The sequence below is a fragment of the Stegostoma tigrinum genome, chromosome 8, assembly GCF_030684315.1.
Source record: "Stegostoma tigrinum isolate sSteTig4 chromosome 8, sSteTig4.hap1, whole genome shotgun sequence".
Classification (NCBI taxonomy): domain Eukaryota; kingdom Metazoa; phylum Chordata; class Chondrichthyes; order Orectolobiformes; family Stegostomatidae; genus Stegostoma; species Stegostoma tigrinum.
In genome coordinates, this window is record NC_081361.1 from 82,655,921 (window position 1) to 82,680,429 (window position 24,509).

Here is a 24,509-nt window from a genome sequence, read left to right on the forward strand (position 1 = left end):
GTATGCATCAACATTGCTTTGCCGAATCCTCAGTGGGTCTTTTGCCACCCAGCCCGGACTTTGAAACACAATTGATGTTATATTCTCCCTTCGCTCACTCTAAACACTTCAACTTGTTGTATTTGAGGACATAATTAGCACAAATGGTTAGTGGATCAAACAGTGAAGTAATGTCATCATCGTCCCAAAGAGTTGCTCTCTCAATAACAAGAGACGATTGGTGGTGGTAGTTTAATCTGAGGGTCACCCGACCCCAGGCAAGGGGAGGGATTGAGAAGGACATTTGTGATCATCTGGAGCAGTGCAGGAATTGAACCTGTATTGTTGATGTCACTCTGCAATGCAAACCAGCCTTTGGACCAACTGAGCTAACCGATCAGAAATAAAAATCAAAAGAGCTGTGGATGTTGGCAATCAGAAACAAAATTGGTCTGCAAGGACCATTCCCTCTGGGACACCCTGATTCACTTCTCTGTCGCTCCCAACACCCCAGCCCCACCCCCACCCTCCAAAGCCCCATGGCAAATTCCCCTGCAACTACACAAGTTGCAACACCTGCACGTTTACTTCCTCCCTCCTCAGTATCCAAAGCCCCAAACAAACCTTCCAGGTGAAGCTGTGCTTTACCTCCACTTCACTCAATCCAGTTTACTGCATTCACTGCTCACAGTGTGGTCTCCTCCATATTGGGAAATGAAGTGTCAGCTTGGTGACCGTTTTGCAGCACAACTATGTTCTGCCAGCAAAAAAAAAGGGCCCTGAGCTTCCAGTTGCCTGCTATTTCGACACATCATCTTTGTTCCCTGGCCAATATCTCTGTCTTAGGCTTGCTGTAGTGTTTCAGTGAAGCTCAGTGCAAGCTAGAAGAACGACTCTTCATTTTCCATTTGGGAACTGTACAGTCTTCTGGACTCAATATTGAGTTCAACTATTTTAGGGACTGAGGCACCAACTCCTATGTCTTTTCCCCAAACACCATATACTAGGTGTTGTTATCACATGCTCTGCTATTACACGCAACCCATTGTTTGCTGTGAAAAGTCCCAATTAGTAGCTATTCATTTTCCTAGGCTGGTTATTATCCACTACTTTATCAGTCCAACTGTTCTTCTTTCTGTTTGAGCTGTATCTCCAAATACCATTTACTCTTTAATTCCTCCTGCAATCCTACCTTCTGCGTTAAAAAAACTACTTTTTTTCCCAGCTACCATAAGTTCTAAGGAAGGATCAATGGACCTCGAACGTTAACTATGGTTTCTCTCTACACGTGCTATCCAGACCTGCTGAGCTTTTCCAAAAGTTCTGCTTTTGTAACCAATTTAAAGTCAGCCAAGTACAAAGCTCTCTCTGTCTCTGTCTATCTCTCTCTAAAATCAGACATTTCACATTAAATGTTTGTCCAGTGGGGAAGCAATGGGCCTTTTGGCATTATGACTATGTTATTGATTCAAACAGCTAGGTCCTATTCTGTTGATTCAGGTTCAAATCCCACCGTGATATATGATTGGTAAATTTGAATTCAATAAAAATGTGGATTTGAGAGTCTAAGGATGATTATGAAACCAATTTTGATCATCAGGATAATCCTACTGGTTCATTAATACCCATTTAGAGAAGGAAAATGCAGAATCTGGCTCCATGTGACTTCAGACCAGAGCAATGTTGACTCTTAACTGTCCCGTGAGGAGTTAGGTATGGCATTAAGTGTTGCCTAGCCAGTGATGCTGACATCTTGTGAATGAATAAATAAAAAAGTTGCCACACAGTGATTTGTCTCAGACTAAAATATTCAGTGATCATGGATTTCAAATGGAAACTTCAGAGTTTTGGACATCTATGCAATTCAACGATGATTTTGTATATTTGTTCCAGTTCAGAAAATTACTTCAAAAAAGCAGAAAGATAACTGAATAATATTGCAAATGTAACTGTTATATTTAATTAATATTTTACATCAGACATAAATACATTCCAAATATTGTTGATGACTGTGAAGGACTATTAGCAATGACTTGGGCTACTGTTTTAAGTGATATTAGCTATCATCATAGTTGAAAAAGTATAAAATGGTATCTTTAACAAGGCCCAAATGATCTTGTTATCTGTAATTTCCCCAATTATGAGGTTGGTTTCACACCCCCTATTTTATATTGCTTTCCAATCTATCCACTTGAGTAGCAAGGTTGGAACAGTTTAGGCCTTACACTTTGTTCACATATTTAAAAGCTGTTGTTTGAATTGACCCACTTTGTATGCCAGTGTCAACCTCACTCATCATTGAAATGCATTGGATGTTGTGACACTGTTGTCTTTGTGTGGCAGATATAAGCTGGGCCCCCACAGATAATCACGCCTTGTCATTAATAATGCAGGTAGTCTGTTAATGAGGGGTAATTGTTCATTAGTGAAAATCAACCTTTCAGTGACCCGAAGCATTAACTCTGTGATTATGTCCGTTGATGCTGCTTGACCTGCTCAGCATTTTCTGTCTTCCCCTTGAGCAAACACAGCTAGGTTGGCTGCAAACTGAAAACTGACGATTAACCTTGCCTAACGGAAGCCCCATACCCAAACATTTATCTGGCAATGCTAAAAAGGAAATTGACCATGTTACTGCTGTGGCATAACTAGCAATGATGACACCCACTTCAAAGGATATGCCAAAGAGTTGAATCAGGAAGCCTGTGTTTTCTCACCTCTACAGCTTCACTATGGCTGTAATTGTATTTAAATGTATAATAATGGGGTAATGTACACTGGGGAATTCATCCAATCCCACTCCGAAGTGTTTGCTGTGTGGCTCAGAAACAATATTGCAAAACAATTTGAGTCCACAAGATCCCACAGTAAATCCCTCCCATGGTCATTGGTTACTACTCAGAGTGGGTACTATTGCTCCTGGCAGGTTTTTCTGTCGGTGAGATGGAGGAAAATGAAATTCCATTTCAGCCAATAAAGGGAAATTATTACATCTCTGCAATAATTGAAAAAGCAGAGAGTGCCTCAAGGAAGCCGTCACCTAGAAGAACTCTTAGAGTCTCAGGCACTTTCAGGTCCTTCAGACAGGGGCAGGTTCAGATGAAAATCGCTAAACCTGTAAGCAGGCATGTCCAGAACAACTAGTGAAGCAGGCTGGATGGAAGAAGTAGCAGGGACAGTCAACGGTACAGAGCTGCACCCCATCACTCAGAAACTGACACACTGTGCAGTTTAAATTCAGTTGCCTTACAAAGGCATTAGTGTCAATACAGATCTTCTGTTATTCAGTCAACCTACACTCAATACTTTAACAATACTATTCCTCAGAATTTGGATGTAAAACACTTCTGGACAAGAAAATCTCGGCAAACATCCACGCACTTTTTTTTATTTAAAACCATGCAAAACGTGCAGAAGTGTTAAAATATCTTCTGCAGTAAAGCTAAGTAAACAATCCAAATGCAGGATTTCTGCCACTCGACTTATGCCTGCATAAAAAAATAAAGTATCCAGCATCAGAACTTTCCTTTGAAACTCCTTAACTGTTGCTTTGATATCACTGCAAGATATAGAGCACCTATAAATAATAACCAAAAAAACTGCAGATGTTGTAAATCAGGAGCAAAAACAGAAGTTGCCAGAAAACCTCAGCAGGTCCGGCAGCATCTGTGAAGAAAAATATTAGAATTAACATTTTGGATCCGGTGACCCTCCCTCAGAACTGATGGTAACTGGGAAAACAGAGCGTGCAGCTAGAGGAACACAGCAGACCAAGCAGCATCAGAGGAGCAGGAAAGTTGACGTTTTGGGTTAGGACCCTTCTTCAGAAGCTCTACACTGTGCTTTCTCTGACTCCAGCATCTGCGGCTCTTGCTACCTCTGTAGCTGGAAAAATGTCAATCTATATTGCAGGGCTGCATTATAAACCTATAAATAATAGTTCAGAACTCTCAAAGAATCTCAAACATTACATTTTTACTATCCATGCACTGTCAATTTCTATTAGGTTTTCACTTCAGTGTTATCTGGAATGAGACTGTGCGGAGTTTACACATTCTCCCTGTGGCTGCGTGGGTTTCCTCCAGGTTCTCCGGTTTCCTCCCACAGTCCGAAGATGTGCAGGCTGGGTGGATCGGCCATGCTAAAATGCCCATACCGTTCAGGGGTGTGTGGGTTATAAGGGGATGGGCCTGGGTGGGATGCTTCAAGGGGCGGTGTGGACTTGTTGAGCCAAAGGGCCTGTTTCCACACTGTAGGGGAATCTAATCTAATCTTTAAAAAAAATGAAAGAATTAAAGAGTTTAAAATCAGAAATGTAAAATTAGGAATGGGTCAAATTGTCAAAAATAAGAGCATAAACTTTATAGAGGAGTGATGCTGTCATGGTCTAATGTCCTTTACTGAAGGAAATCTGCTATCCTTACCTGTTCTTGCCTAAATGTGACTCCAGACCTAGAGCAATGTGGTTGTCTTTCTACCTCCTTCTGGCCAATTTGGAATGGGCAATAAATGTTGGTCTAGTCAGCAACACTTTCATCCCAGGAATGAATAAAAGAAAAACTGATTGAATTTGTTTTAAATATATAATCTGGAATTAAAACTTTGTCTCAAAGATGGTAGCCATGGAATTACCATCAATTGTTATGGAAACCAATCTTGTTCACTAAATGCCATCAGTGAACAAAATCTGCCTTCTTTTCTTTAATTCTGGCCTACATGCAACTACAGACCCACGATAATGTTTCTTAAAGTACCGTCTGAAATAGTAGGGAAATCAGACAGTTCAAGGGAAACTAGGGTTAGACGATAAATGTTAGCCTTCTAAATGATGCCTGTAGCCCATGAAAGAAGGGGTTTGATAAGTTACCACACATTGAGCCACTTATTAAAATAACAGCCCATGGTATTGAAGATATGGACAGAGAATTGGCTAACTAATAGAAAAGTGAGTTTGGATAAGGGGGCATTTTCAGAATGGAAGCATGTATCTAGAGGTGTAGCATAGGGATCAGTGCTGGACCACAATTATTTTCAATGTATATTCATGATTTGGATGTCAGGAGTGAATGTACCATCCCAAATTTGCACATAACACAAAAATTGGTAGAAAAGCAAGTGGTGACGATGACACAAAGAATCTGCAGTGAGGTGTAGACAGGTTAGGTGTGTGAGAAAAACCTGGCAGATGGAGTATAAAGTGGGGAAAAAGTGAAGTTATGTGCTTTGGCAGGAAGAATAGGGAACCAAATATTATTTAAATGGAGAAAGACAGTTTTCTCCCCCAATGTTATCAGATTTATGAACAGTTCTCTCATATATTAGAGTCGATCTTCCTCTTCAACTTCACTGCAGCTATAACATTATATTCTGCATTCTGTTCTGTTACCCAGATGTACTTATGCGAGGTATGATTTGTCTGGTTAGCACGTAAAACAGTACTTTTCACTGTATCTCAGTACATTAGAATTAGAATTAGAACTAGAATTGCAGCAGCATCCCCACCTATTTTAATGGCCTATGAGGGCAGCCTGCTGATGTGGCACTCTCTCTGTCGGGCATAGTGTCCTCAGGCTGGTGTGGCAGCCTGAAGCGATCTCCCAGCCTCATGATCCTCAAGGTGAAGTCTAGGCCAGTCTGGAGCGAGGGCTCGGTGTGGCCTGGAGGCTCGGAGCTAGTGTGGTTTGGGTTGGAAGACCATTGTTCTGAACTTTTGTTTTTACAATGCTGGCAATTCTATTTCTCTGTTTTCTAAGATCTTGCATTAAAGAAGCTGTACCTAGGTACCTTCATAGCTAAGTGGCACTTTCAATGGCAATATATAAACATTTCACTACACTCATTGAATAAATGTGACAATAAAGACAAATTATAATTGAAATAATAAATTAAATCAAACCAAATCCACTCAAAAGGTAAACTACAGAACAGAGAGATTTGGGAGTCCATGTGTGTGAGTCAAGAAAGGTAGTATTCAAGTTCAGGGGATCAGGGAAGGCGAATGGAATGTAGGCCTTTATTTCAAAGGAAATGCAATATAAACATTAGGAGGTTTTGCTAAAACTATACAAGGCATTAATCAAGCCACAGCTCAAATACCATGCACGGTTTTTGGGTCTCTTATTCAAGCAAACTTATGCTGGCATTGGAGGGAGGGCAGAGACGTTTCTAAGCTGATAGCAGGTTTGGAGGAGCTGATTTATGTGGAGCGATTGAGTTGGTTGTTCCTCTACTCATTGGAATTTAGAGGATAAAAATTGGCCTTATTGAAACAAATAGGATTCTTAGGGGGTTTAATGGTGTAGATATAGGGAATAAGTTTCAGTTTGTAGAAAAGAGTCTAGGACCATAGGGCATAATCTCAGAATAAGGAATTGCAGGTTTAAAACAGAGATGAGAAGGAATGTCTACGCCCACAGGGTAGTGAATCTGTTGTATTCTCCAGAAAGTTCAATAAATGCCAAAAGTGTTAATAAGTAGGCAAGGTGGCAATTATGATGTAAACTGTTTGATTTCTGTATATTTTAATATTCATTTTAATTTTGATTTTCTGTGATAGAGACAAAACAAAACTACAGATGCTGGAATCCACGATAGATAATCAGGAAGCTGGAAGAACACAGCAAGCCAGGCAGCATCTGGAGGAAAGGAGTAGTTAAATTTTTGGGTATAACCCTTCTTCAGGACTTTTCTGTGTGTCTGACATTAATAATTACCTTGTAAATATTTATGTAGCGACAGATATATCTTTTAAATTTTTTGATGAGAGCTACTTTGGCAAGCCTAGTGGATTTTTGCTTACCATAATTGTCTAACCACTTACCAAGGTAGACCATACATTTTCAGAACAAAGTAAGAAAATACACCAACACACAAAGGATGGTAGAAGCTTGGAGTTCTTCTGCAAAAGACAACTGATAATAGATCAATCATAAATGTTAAATCTGAAACTCATAATAGCTCACAGGAAGCCAAGTAGTATGGGGGACAGACAAGGCAGTGAAGTTAAGGTCATGTCAGATCAGCTCTGATTTTATTTATCTGGCCCAAGCATCCTGCCTCTATTCCTTATTTTCTCAGCTTGTGTAGGGAGTCAGAAAACCTTCCAATAAGATTGCAATGGTACACAAGGAAAGATCTGAGCAAATTCTGCATCTGGGTTTCCTTGCTATGGTAGCTGATAAATATTTCAAAATAAGAATTCATTTAGCAAAAAGTAATTAATAAACAGCATTCTGCTAACTGCTTGTTATATCAAGCTCTTCCTTAAGAACCCTTATTACATAAGCCAAATTAATTGCAGTTGTTAAAAAAAATTGAAATCTAATTACTAATCATCCTGAAACAAGTGATAGAGAATTAGATCATATATCAGTGGCAGCCCTTGTTTGTATATTTATTTTACTCATCAGGTGTCTCTTTCAAGTTCTCAGTAAGCCTGTTGTACTCATTTTTGTACTTTGAAAAGATAGCACAAACTTGATTACCTGAAATTCCTTGAGAGATTATAGGAACTGCAGATGTTGGAGAATCTGAGATACCAAGGTGTAGAGCTGGATGAACACAGCTGGCCAAGCAGCATCAGAGGAGGAGGAAGGCTGGCGTTTCAGGCCTAGACCCTTCTTCAGAAATGGGGGAGGAGAAGGGGGTACTGATATAAATAGGGAGAGATGGGGAGGCGGATAGAAGATGGATAGAGGAAAATATAGGCTTGTGAAGTCCACATTGATATCATTGGGCTGCAGAGTTCCCAGGTGGAATATGAGGTGCTATTCCTGAACCTTCGGGTAGCATCATTATGGCACTGCAGGAGGCCCAGAATGGAAATGTCGTCTGAGGAATGGGAGGGGGAGTTGAAATGGCTTGCAACTGGGAAGTGCAGTTGTTTAGTGCAAATCAAGCATAGGTGTTCTGCAAAGCGGTCCCCAAGCCTCTGCTTGGTTTCCCCGATGTCAAGGAGGCCACAACAGGAACAGAAAATACAGTATCTCTGGGACTCCCTTGTCCACTCCACACTCCCCTGCAGCCCCACCACACCCGGCACTTTTCCTTGCAACCGCAGGAAGTGCTACACCTGCCCCTACATCTCCCCCCTCACCCCCATCCCAGGCCCCAAAAAGACTTTCCACATTCAGCAGATGTTCACCTGCACATCTGCTAACGTGGTATACTGTATCTGCTATTCCCGTTGTGGCCTCCTCTACATCAGGGAAACCAAGCGGAGGCTTGGGGACCGCTTTGCAGAACACCTATGCTCAGTTTGCACTAAACAACTACACCTCCCAGTCACAAACCATTTCAACTCCCCCTCCCATTCCTCAGATGACATGTCCATCCTGGGCCTCCTGCAGTGCCACAATGAGGCCACCCAAAGGCTGCAGGAGCAGCATGTCATATTCCACTTGGGAACCCTGCAGCCCAATGGTATGAATGTGGACTTCACAAGCTTCAATATCTCCCTTCTCCCTATCGCATCCCAAAACCAGCCCAGCTTGTCCCCACCTCCCTAACCTGTCCTTCCTCCCACCTCAAGCCCCAACCCTATCTCCTACCTACGAACCTCATCCTGCCCTCTTGACCCATCTGTCCTGCCTGGACTTACCTGTCTCCTCCATAACTCCCCACCTACACTGACCTTTACTGGCTCCACGCCCGCCTCTTTGGCCTGTCTATCTCCTCTCTACGTATCTTCTCCTCTAGCCATCTTCTATCCGCCTCCCCCACTCTCCCTTTTTATTTCAGAACCCCCTTCCCGTCCCCCACTTCTGAAGAAGGGTCTAGGCCTGAAACATCAGCTTTCCTGCTCCTCTAATGCTGCTTGGCCTGCTGTGTTCATCCAGCTCCACACCTTGGTACCTGAAATTCCTTACTGTCCAAATCAAGCAACACTCTGAAACCCATAAAGTCAGTTTTAGAAAGATTGATTGTACTATCACCAGTGTTAAAATAATGATGGCTGGAAAACCTAGGCTGTGAATTGTTTATTGCATTTAATTCATCCCAAGTAAATTCAGCTGACATCTGTGCCCAATCCTGCTCCATCACCCAAAGCAATTATCTTCTGTCCTTTAATTTATCACTTCCAGGAGCTGCCAGATTTCTCATCTGCCTTTGATTGACAGCTGCCTGTGAGCATTGCTTCTGTTGTTAATTAAGCAAAAATGAGTCTGGACAAAGCCCTCTAAATGACTGGAGGTTCACACCAAGGACATCAACTGGGTGATATGTTTGCTCCATCTTCGGATGGCTGTAGCCAGTAAAAGTGCAATTCCCCTGGCAGAACTCTTACTGCATTGTTTTACTAATTTAACTCTCTTCATGTGCCTCTCTTTTCAGGAAAATGTGCCATTGGAAAACTAATGTTTTTCCAAAATTGATCACTACCGATTTTCACGTATCTTAATTTTCATCCTAGTGACCAGCAAAGGAGTAAATAATGCATTTGTAGATTGCTTGCATGTCAATCTTTTCTCTGAATTTGATTATAGAATCTCCACAGTCTGGAGCCAAGCCATTCGGCAAATTGAGTCCACACTAACCCTATGAAGAGCTTCCCACCCTATCCCTGTAACACTGCATTTCTCATGGCCAATCCAACTAACCTGCAATTCTTTGGACTGTGCGAGGAAACCCATGCAGACAGTGGAGAATGTGCAAACTCCACGCAGACAGTCATTCAAGGGTGGATTCGAACCTAATTCCCCGGTGCTATGAGGCAGCAGTTCGAAAGAATCCCAACAATTCATATTATGAGTACGTCAATACAAAAAACACACCCCCAAATTCTTCATCAATAAGTGGAAGGAAACAAATGGACACCAAACTGGAAAGGGACAGACTGGAGTGCTGGGTGTGCAACTGAAAGCTTGATTGAAAGGATGAATGTTACTGTGTGTTTGAAATTAAATAAAAATGTTCTGAGGAAAAGAGGTTTGTAGCATATTACTCAAAGCTGTGACAGAATTAATTAAATGAGTACAATGATCCTGGATAGAAGAGTCTGACCCAGTACAGTTGAGTGAAGACATACATGATGGATGAGCAAGATTTAGCAGCAAACAAGTTACATGATGCTGGATTTTAATTTGGTATTATGGTGGCAGAGGAGTGGAAGCCAGAAAAGGAAGCATTTAGGTTTGAAGGTGGCATAGACAGAGTTGCACATTTCAATGGAGAACAGATTGATGCAGGGAAAGAGGTCAAAGTTAATGACATATCTTGTCCCGATTTTTAACAGGAGTTGTAACATGCCAAGATTTAATGCTGGATTGTCATCAGACAGTACAAGGAGTCATCACAAGTTGAGACAGGTGACAATGTAAAACTTTTAAAATGCTGATAAAATGCTGACAAACTGGATCTCTTGCTTCATTGATGTTGAAATTTACATTTTATATATATGTGCGTTTCATTGCTATGAAAATCATTTTTCTTTATTAAAAATAGAAATAACCAGTTCTGCATCTCTGTAATTTCTACTTTAGATGAAACGTTAAGAAACAATTTCGCATAATTTTCTTTAAGCATAGAAAAGATCCCGGTGACCTGCCTGAGGCAGAAAAGGTTGTGCATAAATAATTCAATCTCAATCAGCAGTGCTTCTCAGCTTTCTGCATTAATTGAAGATTTGTATCTGGTGCAAGCTGATACAACCTTAATTATGTTATACTCGGATAGTTAGTTACATATACAATGATTCTTGCTTTTAAGTAAAATTTCAGTGTTGCATAATGTTATGCAAATTATTTTTCAACCTTACAATTGGCATGATAAATTAGATCAGTCCATTGAGCCTTGGACCTGTATGTGATTGAAAGCTAGATCTCTTACACGCTGAGTGATCATAGTTCTGACAGATATTCTCTTCAGGGATAAAATAAATAAAATATTTCATTCTTATATTCTTGCAGTCTTTGTTTTAACCTGTATCGAAGTGTGAATTAATAAAAAATGTATTTTATTTTGTCAATAAATGCAGCAATTATTGTTGTGGCTTAGCCCGTCTTTGAGGAGCTCAGATTTATGTGAGAACAGTGATAAATAGCGCTTTCACGGGTTTAATTATTCCTTCCCATTGCATCTCTCAAATAACCATGCCATTGTTTTCCAGGTTTGGTAAATTCTCCACCCAACTTGGATTTTGGCCAATTTTCCACCAGTCCAAATGTTCTATGTTGTTTATTTGCAAAGAAAATGTTTTCCATTTAATGTCTAAGAACTGCAATTTATCTAATTATTGAGGAGTTTATCCAATCAACTATAAACTTGCTGGTGTTACCTGTGCAACGATAACTCAAGCTTTGTGTGTCAACCATTGCTCAGTTAGTAGGAATCTTGCTTCTAAATCAAAAACCTGTTGGTACTTGCCCCTTAGCCAAGGTTTACTCTCAAATGCAGTATTGAGGGGCTGCTACACTGTTGAAGGTGCTGCCTTCTGGATGAGACATTAAACTGATATGCTGCTCGCACCGTCAGATGGATATCAAAGACTCCTTGACTCTATTTCGAAAGAGACAATGGCAGCTTTTTGTCTCATTAGGCAATGGTTTGTGTTATAGTCGTCAACTCTGTGTTAGGCATTACCAGGTGTGGCTCAGTAGCCTACCTTTGTTTAGCAATCTCTCTTACATGTTGCACAGCAAGACTTTCGAAGCTGAGAAGGTGCAGGATTCACTGACCTTGCATTTCTCTGGACCGTCTTGTCCACATGCTGAGCTTTTCATTTATTCTTGCCTTTTCCAAGAGCTTCCAAAGAATCAGCCCCCAAAAGTTACAGCAGTCAGAAGCTGCGGTCCTGTTGTCAGTGGCAAAGTTCACCATCATCTTATCTTGTTTGAAATTAGCAGAAAAAGTCAACTGTATGGTGGTCTTTGAGTGAATATCAATAATTCATTCAAAGGACTAGTGCAGATATCATTGGCTTCGCTATGTGTGTGTATGCGTTGATGGAAGCACCTTGCTCCAGGACTTCTGAATTGGTGGCCATGTTCTCTCTAGAGATGCTAAGAATATGCCTGAGACAGTGAAGGTGAAAACTGTTCTGCATTTTATCCTGTACATTTAGCTCATTGTACAGAAGTTCACTTACGGCTTGTATGTTCTCAAACAGGTTGTGGTTGTTTCACACTGTCTTACTCAGTATGGTGCAATCCATGTGTTCATTTCAGAATTGAGCAACAGATTGTTGCTGCCTGTGCAGCCTAGTTAATGTGAAGCTATCACCAACCTCCAGCTTTATATTATCAATTTTGATAGAATGTTGAATGACAAAATCCTGGTTTAAATATGCTCTTTCCTTGAAAATTAGCTTAGATTTATAATAAAATCAAATATTTGACTTCCTGATGCTCAAGATCAAACCAAACTCTGCAGCTATGACAGATTCAGACTATTTGTAGCTGCAGGTCTTCCTCGGCATGAAATAAAATAAAATTGAATGGAATAGTTGTAATTTATTGCCACTTGTATCTTCTACAAAAGAAAATACAGTGAAGAGCGTTTAAGTAACCATACTCCAGCACCATTTTAATAACAAGTTTTATATATATATATATATAAAGAAAGAAAAAAGATAAAGCCCATCTTAGTTCAATTCACAGCTCCAAGGCTCGTGAGGTTGAGGAAGCCTGACACCAAAGCCAGCGAAAGGAATCTTAATGTTAAAGCTTCCTTCCGTTGTTCACCAGAATCATAAGAACATGACAAATAGGAGCAGGAGTAGGCTCACTGGCCCATTGAGCCTTCTCTGCCATTCAATAAGACAATAGCTGATCTTTTTCACGCATTCAGCTCCACTTACGTGCCTGCTCACCATAATCCTTAATTCCTTTACTGTTCAAAATTCTAACTGTCTTTGCCATAGATTCACAACCCTCTGGATGAAGAAGTTCCTCCTCAACTCACTCCTAAACCTGCCCTCCCTTACTTTGATGCTATACCCTCTAGTTCTAGTTCCATCCACCAGTGGAAGCAATCTCCCTGCTTCCATTTCATCAATTCCCTTCATAACTTTATATGTTTCTGTAAGATCTCCCTTCATTTGACTGCACCAGGAGTGGAGAAATTAACCGTGGCCATTTGGCCAATATTTTGCTTTAATTGACAACACCAAAACATATCACTAAGTTATTACTACATTGTTATTTGTGAGAGTTTGCTGCTCACTGTTTGGTTGCTGTGTTCATTATAATAATGGTTACACTCCAAAAAATATTTAAGTAACTGTAAAGCACTGATGGTTGTGAGAAGTTGATATAAAACTATAAATCTTTCATTTCTACTTAGGTAGAACATAGGTGCAAGTTCCAAAACCTGATGCTGTTTTAAGTAAATGGTAGAGCTTTCGTTGCTTGAAACTCAGCTGAGATTTACAATACAATTTTGTGCATAATTTTTATTTCTGTATAAATAATTATTAAAGCAAGCATCAACTCCTGCATTGCTAAATGCTAACATAACATAAATCCTATGTGTATAGTGCATTACAAAAGAATGAGTGTATTTGCAAAATGTGCACATGAAAATTTACAGGTATGGCAAATAAATTTCTATATGCATGAAATGACTCCATCAAAGTCACATACTATAGTGTAGTAATAAAGATAGGAGCTATGCTGTAAAGGAGAATCAAGGATCATTACACACCCATCAATTGCACTGACAAGTTAGTGATACTGTTCCTGTTAATTGAGATGTGAAAAATATTGCCATAATGATAGTGGGAAGGCCACAAGACAAGGAAATGATAGATGGAAACACTTGACAGCACAAATTTTTAATTAACCTGTTCACAGGTCAGTATTAAATACAAGCCTGCTAGCTCAGAGGTAGGGACAGTGCCACAAGAACCAAATTCTTGACTTTGTGCAAATTTAAGGCTAAAAGACTTTTTGTTGAATATTGACTAAAATAAGTATGTTGCACAAAATAGGGCATTTAAACCTTTACATAGGAATTCCAGGATCTCTGGGGCAGCCACTGTCTAAAAGCTTTCTCAAATTAATGTTAAAACAAAACTTGGAAGAAAAATGTTAAACTACTCATATGTCAGAGGCATTATAATTCAAGAATTTTTCCAAAAGCGTCTAAACAGTTCATCAAGTCTAAATATAAAAATATACAATAACACTTCTGCTAATTCTGTCCTTAACTTTTTCACTTTCCTTTCTTATTTTAGTCTACCTTTTGCTGATGTGACCCTTAATGATGTCATTATTCCTTTCATTCCAATGTAAATTCTAATATATCCTTATTCTAAGCTTTAGAAGAAACACAAGGATATAATGAATTAGTTTTCAACTATGCAAGTGTCAGACATCATAATCTTGACTCATTCGGCCTTTAGAAGCTGAACACTTGTTAACACTTTCATCTCTTGAATCAGTAGGTGATGCCTTTACAGCTCTGACAGATTTGAACACGTAATCTAGGCTGACAGTTCACTGCAGTGCTAAGGGAATGCCGCATTGTGCAAGGACTGTGCTTCAAGTAAAAAGCTAAACCAAAGCCCTGTTCATCTGTTCAAATGGATGTCAGAAATTTCATTTGATTGATATTGATATGAAAGGGAGCTGTTCTTCTGGTATTCTGGACAACAGTCTTCCTGCGACCAACACCACCAAGACAAATCAATTTAAGTTGTAATTGGACAATGTACTGCTTGTGAGAATAGGTCATGTGCAAAACCAGCTGACAAGTTTGCCTGTGTAACACTACAGATTGGGCTTCAAATTGGGTTTCAATTATTGCAAAGTTCTTTGGGTCATATTCATGTGTTGGTGATGATATTCATTAAGCATCAAACCTGAAAGCATGACCATGAAACAAGTTGCAGCAGAAAGGCTACCATTAATAGCAGCCACCCGTGATTACACGTGGTTGAGATAAATAATTCAGTATCAGTGTTAAACAGTTAAAGCTCTAAGGTACTGCTCCTAATTATCAGCATCAGTGTTTTTGTGTGATAATGTCGACAGATTGGACAGACTGTCCAACTGTTCACAAACTCATCTCATTTTAACCTTTGAAATTATATCTTCTACAATTAGCAGACAAACAGATGATTATCTTTCAGACAGTGAAGGTGAAATTTGTTGCATGTATACTTAAACAGCGTCTGCAGCTCACAATGTGGTAGGTTTGCTGCCATCATCCTCCTTACGTGTAGGAACCTGTAGAAACTGCATAGCCTAGTGCAGCAGAGGAAATTTCTTTATTGGTCTAACGAGAAGAGGCTTTGATATTGATAGAAAAGTAGTTTATTGCATCTTAGCAACAAGTGACAGGTTAAATTGTTACAATGGATATTTTTTACAAAGGATATGAGGAGAACTTGGATATTCAACATTCAAAGCTGCTCTGCTCACAAATTCATATGACAACATCATAGTGGGCCAGTACCTAGTATGAATGCTTTTACACATTTACACCCTTGTATAACAAATACTTCGGCTAACATTTCAAAGTGTTGAAACGTCAAGATTTCCAAATATTTGACCTCATATTAAAATGTAAACTTTGATTTCTTTCAAATCAGTAGACAAAACAAAGTTGTAAATTTTTGTTTAAACATTGATATTCTTCCCTGCATTTGCGTAATGATAGAAGAGTGCTGGCATTGTGCAACAAAGGAGGCACAAGATTCCTGTTTAAGTAAGAGCTGCAAGCCACAGTGCTTGTAAAACTTTTTGCTACATAGCTATAAATCCCATTATTTTTTCATGCAGGAGAAGACAGGGAAGCATTCTTCCAGAATCCAGCCCAGTATTATAGAGTGAAACTTATTGTAGGTAGAATATAAAACAACTAGCTGGTATTTTACTATCATCTTTACTCGGCTGCCCAAGGTGGCATTTACTACTTCAGGACTTTCTCAAAAATGTTAGCCTGATAGTCACACACCTTAAAAATATAAAGAAACATGACAGAAGTAAGTTTGTCTTTTTTTAAAGAATGTAGGAATTAGTCATATGTGTTTTGTTTAGTGCCAACAACAAAAACTTATGTATATGTAATATCTTTAATACAACGAAGTGTACAAAGGCATTTCCCAGGAGTATTAAGAAAAATTTCATCTGGTTCGGGGTTAACTCCTATAGAAATAATATTCAGAAAAGAATCTCATTTGAGACTCTTCTGTCAAAGCAATGAATTGTCTGTTGGCCAGTTGACACTTGTTCATCCACACATCAATGCATTTAACTTTACGTAGCAGTCTTATGAGGTGGAGAATCCAATAAAATAAGTGGGACAGTGCAAAGAACATGTTGATCAATTATTTTCTCAAACAATCTTTGGACAATTCTAAGGAAATATGATGCAGATGAACATGAACTTAACAGGATGCCCAAACACATTTTTATTAGCATTTTCTACCATCAGACTATTACTTCCATCAGAACGTGACTTGTCAGAACTCTTGGATATTTTACAGCATAGAGACACAATTTTGAAACAATATTTCTACCGACTGAAGTACTTAGATTGTGAACTTGAAATGCAGATCTAGAGAACAACACACTCAACTGTATAGTGAGATTAATGACCCAGGTATCACAATGCAGGGAGCTGTGACATTTGAATATTAAACAGATCAGTGAGAAGAATATCCCTAGGAGAATAACAAACACTTGTTTTACTGAGGGCTGTAGGTCCAATTCCTGCTACAGAATCAGTTACTTTGACAAATAATTCAGAAACCAAAATGTTTGATTGTTTATGAGAAACACATATCCTATAAAGAATTTATTTCCTTTTTTCCTGTGATGCAAAAGCATTTACTTATGCTATACTAATCCAGAGGGATTCTAGCAATGCCTTTCATCTCAGACTTGTATTCACCATACTTACTGCATTGTTGGCTTTAAGTTATTTTTGCCTATAAAAAAGAAAAATGATACCCATACATATCATTTAACTTCACTTTATTTTTGTCTTTAATATGTGAAGCAACATATTCTGATCTATGTAATACAATATTTCTAATCAACTTTATTTTTTAAAAATATTAAACAGAATAAAGGGAAACGACAAAAATATAGTAGTTAAAGTAAAACCAGAGAGAGAAGCTGCACCTACAGCCCTGTGGCAACATTTATATTGTTACATTTGTTGGTATTCAGGTTTTTCTCCTATTTTTCCTTTCACCCCTCATCATCCTACATATCCCCACCATTTCAAACTCACTTTGCTTGCTATTTTCTACTGTCTTGACCCCATGTCTACTGAGTTTCCCTCTATGTCATAGATAGCACATTTATCGAGCTGATCTCAACGCAAGTAAGGGCAACACAGATAGAGAAGCATTGGATGACCACCACAGAGCCACACAGCTGTCTAGCATGGAAATTGACACTTTGGTCCAACTCGTCCATGCCAACCAAATATCCTAAATAAATTTAGTCCTATGGGCCAGCATTTGGCCCATATCCCTCTAAACCTTTCCTATTCATGCACCCATCCAGATGCCTTTTAAATGTTGTAATTGTACCAGCCTCCACCACTTCCTCTAGCAGCTCATTCCATACACAGACCACCCTCTGCATGAAAATGTTTCCCCTTAGGTCTGCTTTAAATCTTTCCCCTCTCATCTTAAACATATGCCCTCTAGGTTTGGACTCCCATACACTGGGGAAAAGACCTTGACTGTTCAACCTATCCATGCCCCTCTTGATTTTAGAAACTTCTTTAAGGTCACCCCTCAGCCTCTGATGGCCCAGGGAAAATAACCCCAGCCCTTTCAACCACTCCCTTTAGCTCAAATCCTCCAAACCTTCCAACATCCTTGTAAATCTTTTCTGATTCCTTTCATGTTTCACAACATACCTCCAATAGCAGGGAGACCAGAATTGCGCATAGTATTCCAAAAGTGGCCTATTTAATGCACTGAGCTCTAAGGGCAAGCATACCAAACACCTTCTTCACCATTTTAGCTACCTCTGATTCCACTTTCAAAGAATTATGAAACCTCACTCTAAGGTCTCTTTGTTCAGCAATACTCCCCAGGACCTTACCATTTAGTTTATAAGCCCTGCCCAGATTTGCCTTACCTAAATGCAGCACCTAATATTTATCAAACTTAAACTTCTCAGCCCATTGGCTCATCGGTCCATTTGATCAAGGTCCCCTTGTATTCTGAGGTAACCTTCTCCACCACACCACCAATTCTGATGTCATCTGCAAACTTACTAACCATACCACCTAGGTTCATATCCAAATCATTTATGTAAATGACAAAAAGCAGTAGATCCAACACCAATCCTTGTGGCACACCGCTGATCACAGGCCTCCAGTCTGAAAAACAACCCTCTACCATCACCCTCTGTATTCTACCTTCGACCCAGTCCTGTACCCAAATGGTTATTTCTCCTTGTATTCTGTGTGATCCAACCTCACTAACCAGCCTGCCATGTGGGAATTTTATTGAACTCCTTACTGAAGTCCATATGGATCACATCCGCTGCTCTGCCTTCATCAATTCTTTTTGTTATGTCTACAAAAAACTCAATCAAAGTTAGTGACACATGACTTCCCAACACACAAAACCATGTTGACTATTCCTAATCAGTCCTTGCTTTTCCAAATACATGTAAATTCTGTCCCTCAGGGTCTGCTCCAACAACTTGCCCGCCATTGATGTCAGGTGTAATGGTCTATGGCGCCCTGGCTTTTCCTTATCACATTTCATAAATAGTGGCACCACATTAGCCAACCTCAAGTCTTCTGGAAGACCACTTAGCTCGGGCAGGCAGTGCAGCAGTGCACTGTGGTGATTCCCTTCTGAAACAAATATACTGTATTGGATACTGTTAGAGTGGGTGGCCTCTCAGAGGGGAGCAGCACCAGCCAATTTTGTGGCACCGTGGTTGGATTTGCTGCACAGCAGTAAAGGAATAAGAGGGAGAGCTTTAGTGATAGGGGACTTGAAAGTAAAGAAAAACTGACTATCGGTTCTGTGGCAGCAAATGAAACTTATGAATGGTTTGTTGCCTCTGTGGTGCCAGGATCAAGGATGTCTCAGAGTGGCTGCAGGACAGTCTGAAGGGAGACGGTGAACAGTCAGCACTTGTCATCCATGCTTGTGCCAAAGAAATTAGTAAAAGGGAAGTCATGTCCTGCATAGAAATTTAGAGAGTTAATCAGTAGATTGAAGAGGAAGACAATTAAAGTGCCAATCCTCCCAAAAGACAGAAGCAAATAGAGGATCAGATACATAGACAAATTCACTTGGATTGTCTTGGTGTGAAAGGATTGGACTGAGTGGCATTTTTAAAGTGCATTCAGGAGAACTTTTTGTGCCAGTATGTAGATAGTCCTACTATACACGAGCCAGTGCTAGGCCTAAGCCTAGGGAATCAAGTGGTTGAAATTTCAGAGGGAGAACATTTTTGAGACATCTCTAAGTCTCAAAGTCACTAAGGAAAGGGATAAGAATAGTGCAGAGGTTGAGTGTCTAAATTGCGTGAAAGCCGATTTCAATATCATTAGATAGGCTGTGGCAACATAGAGTGAGAGCAGCTGCTTGCAGGTGTCCACATCTGGAAAGTGGGAGTCTTTTAAAATAGTGTAGTGAGAATTCAGGGGCAGCATATTCCCCTAAGAGTGAAGGGTAAGGAAAGAAGGGTTTTTTTTTCTATTCATTTTGTAGGATGCGGGCGTCGCTGACTGGGTCAGTGTTTCTTGTCCATCCCTAGTTGCCCCTGAGAAGGTGATGGTGAGCTGCCTTCTTGAGCCGCTGCAGTCCTCCTGCTGTGGGTTGACCCACAATGCTATTAGGGAGGGAATTACAGGATTTTGATGCAGTGACAATGAAGGAACAGTGATATATTTCCAAGTCAGGATGGTGAGTGACTTGGAGGTGGTGGTGTTCCTATATATCTGCTGCTCTTGTCCTTCTAGATGGAAGTGGTCGTGGGTTTGGAAGGTGTTGTCTGAGGATCTTTGGTGAATTTTTGCAGTGCATCTTGTAGATAGTACACACTGCTGCTGCTGAGCGTCAGTGATGAAGGGAGAGGATGCTGGTGGATGTAGTGCCAATCAAGTGAGCTGCTTATTCCTGGATAGTGTCAAGCTTCTTGAGTGTTGTTGGGGCTGCACTCATCCAGGCAAGTAGGGAGTAATCCATCCTGACTTGCGCCTTGTAGATGGCGAAGAGGCTTTGAGGAGTCAGGAGGTGAGTCACTTGCCGCAGTATTCCCAGCTTCTGGCCTGCTGTTGCAGCCACTGTGTTAATATGGTGAGTCCAGCTGAGTTTCTGGTCAATGGTAACCCGCAGGATGTTGATAGTGGAAGATTCAGTGATGGTAACACCATTTAATGTGAAGGGGTGGTGCTTAGATTGTCTCTTATTGGTGATGGTCATAGCCTGGAATTTGTGTGGTGCGAATGTCACTTGCCACTTGTCAGCCCAAGCCTGGATATTGTCCAGATCTTGTTGCATGTGAACATGGACTGCTTCAGTATACTGTGCAATCATCGAAGAACTTTTCCACTTCTGACCTTATCATGAAGGGAAATACTTTGATGAACGAGCTGAAGATGTTGTGCCTAGGACACTGCCCTGAGGAACTCCTGCAGAGATGTCCTGGAGCTGAGGTGACTGACCTCCCACAAACACAGCCATCTTCCTATGTGTCAGATATGAACCCAACTACTGGAGCATTTACCCCCTGATATCCCTTGATTCCAGTTTTGCTTGGGCTCCTTGATGTCACATTCTGTTGAATGCAGCCTTGATATCAAGGGCTGTCACTCTCACCTCACCTCTGGAATTCATCTCTTTTGCCCATGTTTGAACCAAGGCTGTAATGAGGTCAGGGGCTGAGAGGCCCTGGCGGAACCCAAACTGGGCGTCACTGAGCAAATTATTGATGAACTGGTGCTGCTTGACAGCACTGTTGATGACATCTTCAAGCACTTTACTGATGATCGAGAGGAGACTGATGGGGCTGTAATTGGCCAGGTTGGATTTGTCCTGCTTTTTATGTACTGAACATATTTGAGCAAATTTCAACATTTTCGCTAGATGCCAGTATTGTAACTGTACTGGAGCAGTTTGGCTAGGGGAGCAGCAAGTCTTCAGTGATTTTGCCAGAATGTTGTCAGGGCCGGTAGCCTTTGTAGTATCCAGTGTCTCCAACCATTTCTTGATATCACGTGGAGTGAATCAAGTTGGCTGAAGACTGGTATCTATAATGCCAGGGACCTCTGGAGGAGGCCAAGATGGATCATCTACTTGGCACTTCTGGCTGAAGATTGCTGCGAATGTTTCAGCCTTATCTTTTGCACTGATGTGCTGGGCTCTTCCATCATTGAGGATAGGGATATTTGTGGAACATCCTCCTCCTGTGACATGTTTACTTATCCACCACCGTTCGCGACTAGATGTGGCAGGATTGCAGAGCTTAGATCTTATCCATTGGTCGAGGGATGGCTTTGCTGCTTGGTGTGCGAGTAGTTCTGTTTGGGGGCTTCAGCAGGTTGATGCCTCATCATTCAGGTACGCCTGGTGCTGCTCCTGGCATGCCCTCCTGCACTCTCCTTTGAAACAGGGTTTCTCCCCTGGCTTAATGGTAATGGTTGAGAGAAGGATATGCCGGGCCCTGAGGTTACAGATTGTGTTGGAGTACAATTCTGCCGCCATTGATGGCCCACAGCACGTTATACCTGCCAGTCTTAAGTTGCTAGATCTGTGCAAAGTCTGTCCCATTTAACACAGTGATAGTGCCACACAACATGATGGAAGTTGTTCTCAATGCGAAGGTGGGACTTCATCTCCACAAGAACTATGTGATGGTCACTCTTACTGATACTGTTGTGGACAGGTGCAACTGCAGCTGGCACATCGGTAAGAATGAGGTCAAGTATGTTTTTCCCTCTTGTTGGCTCCCTCACCATCTGCCAGTCCAGCGGCTATGTCCTTTAGGACCCGACCAGCTCGATCAGTAGTACTGCTGCAGAGCCACTCTTGGTGGTGGACATTGAAATCCCCCATCCAGAGTCCAGGGAAACCTGGATGTTATGGGATAGCAGAAATTTGATAAAGGTTTAGATAGAGGTACAGCAAATTAAAAACAGAGGAGATCCATCAGAAGTATAGCGAAATCATGGGGTTGCTTTAAAAAGAAATTAAGAGAACAAAGAGAGACCATGAAATATCGTGGCAGGTGGGATCATGGAAATCAAGGAAATGCCCTAGGCATTTTGTAGGTATATTTAGAGTAAAGGGATTACCAAGGAAAGAGTGGGATCTATTAGAGACCAAAGGGGCAATGTGTATGGTGGAACCAGTGGATGTGGATAAAGTTTACAATGAAGACTTCTTATCAGTATTCACAAACGAGAAAGACATTGTGGCCAGGGATGTCAGTTGGGATAGTAAGTTTCTAGAACATGTTCAGGTTAATAAGGGGGAGGTATTAGATATTTTAGTGGGCATACCCAAGGCCTGATGAGATGTATCCCAGGCTGTTACAGAAGGCACAGGAAAAGATTGCTAGGGCCTGGGTGGAGTAATTTAGTACTTCATTGGCTGCAGGTGAAGAGCTGCATGACTGGAGGAGAGCTAATGTAATTCCTTTTGCTCATAGGCAACAAATGTAGGGCAGGGTAATTACAGACCTGTTGTCTGATATCGGTGATAGGGAAGTAATTGAAAAACATCTGAAGGACAGGACTAATCAACACTTGAAAAGGCAGGAATTGATCAGGAAAAGTCAGCACGGATTTGTTGGAGACAGATCCTGTCTGACTATTTAATTGAGCTTTTTGAAATGGTGACTAAATGTATTGATGAAGGTAGTTCAATTGATGTGCTTCACATGGACATCAGTAAGACCTTTGACAAGGCCCCACATGGAAGGCCGGTCCAAATTGTAAGAGCCCATGAAATCCAATGCAAGTTGGCAAACTGGATCTAAAATTGGCTTCTGAATAGGAGCAAAAGATGATTTTGAAGGGTTGATTTTCTGATTGGAAGCCTGTGACCAGTAGAGTGCCGCAGGGATTGCTGCTGGGACCGTGCTTATTGTTATGTACATTACGACTTGGATATGAATGTAGAAAGTATAATTAGTAAGTGTGCAGATGACACAAAAATTGGGGGTGTTGTTGATAGTGACAAGGACGGTCTCAAACAGCAGTCTGATATTGATCAGCTGGTAAATTGGGCAGAGCAGTAGCAGATGAAATTTAATGCCGATAAGCACCTGGTCTAATAAGGGAAGGATATGCACAATGAATGGTTGGTAGTACTGAGGAGCAAAGAGTCCTTGGTGTACGAGTCCTTAGATCTCTGAAGGTGTGAGAACAAGAAGAAATGGTGGTGAAGGAAGCATACAGGATCTTTCCTTCATTGGGCGTAGAGTATAGGACCAAAGAAATCTTGTTGCAACTTTATAAAACATTGCTTAAAGTGCAGATGGCATACTGTGTGCAGTTCTGGTCACCATGCAATCTGAAGGATCTGATTGCACTGGACAGGGTGCAGAGGAGATTCACCAGGGTATTACCAGTGATAAGAAGTCTCAGTTATAAAGAGAGACTGGATAGGCTGGATTTTCTTGGAGCAGAGGAGGCTGAGGGGGAATCTGATGAAGGTGTATAAAAATATGAGAGGTATGGATCATGACATTCTTTTCCCCATGGCAGACACGTCTAAGACTAGCATGTATTAGTTTAAGATGAAGATCAATTGGTTTGGAGGCAATCTGAGGAAAACAAAAATTCACCCAGATGTTGGTACCTGTATGGAAAGTGCTGCCTGCAAGGTTGGTGGAGAGGGTACTCTCATAATATTAAAGAAATGGCTGAATGAGGGCTTAAAATGCCAGAGAATGGTAGGCTAGGGACCAGATGCAGGTGAATGGGATTTTGTGTAGTTTGGTGTTTATTGGTTGGCGTAGATATGGTAGGCTGTAGAACCTGTCTCTGTGCTCTAGGACTCTAACAGGACATAAAGAAGCTAGATTGGTCCTAATCAAATATAACTATTTATAGCCTCATCTATCTATGATTACCAAATATAGCAGTATTTAGCAATATTGTATAATAAAGTGCTACTTTGAAGTCTAAACTTAGGTCCTTGACTTTGTCTTCTCCTCACCCTATCTGTCTTATACCCAAACTCACAGATGGTTAAAATCACCACAATAAAAGACCTATCATCCCACACACCTACCACCCTGCCCATCTACTTTTCTACTCACTTACCACCTTAGCTGATTGCCAGCATAACAATTTAGCTCACACACTGACACACATTATCAATTCACTTATTCACCCACTCACCCAATCACTTATTCACTATTGCTTACACTGAACATTTAAGCTGATGATAAGATAGCTAGTGCTTTAAAACAAGGATGTGACCAGTTTTCTTCCCCCGACATTCTAGTATGACAATGGATCTCTTTAATAGATGCTGCACTCCATGTTTCAGAAGAAACCGGGTTTGGAAGACCTGGCAAGAGAAATATGGGCAGAGCCAGGATAGATGAAAGCTTAATGGAAAGACAGTCTGATGATGATTGCACCTC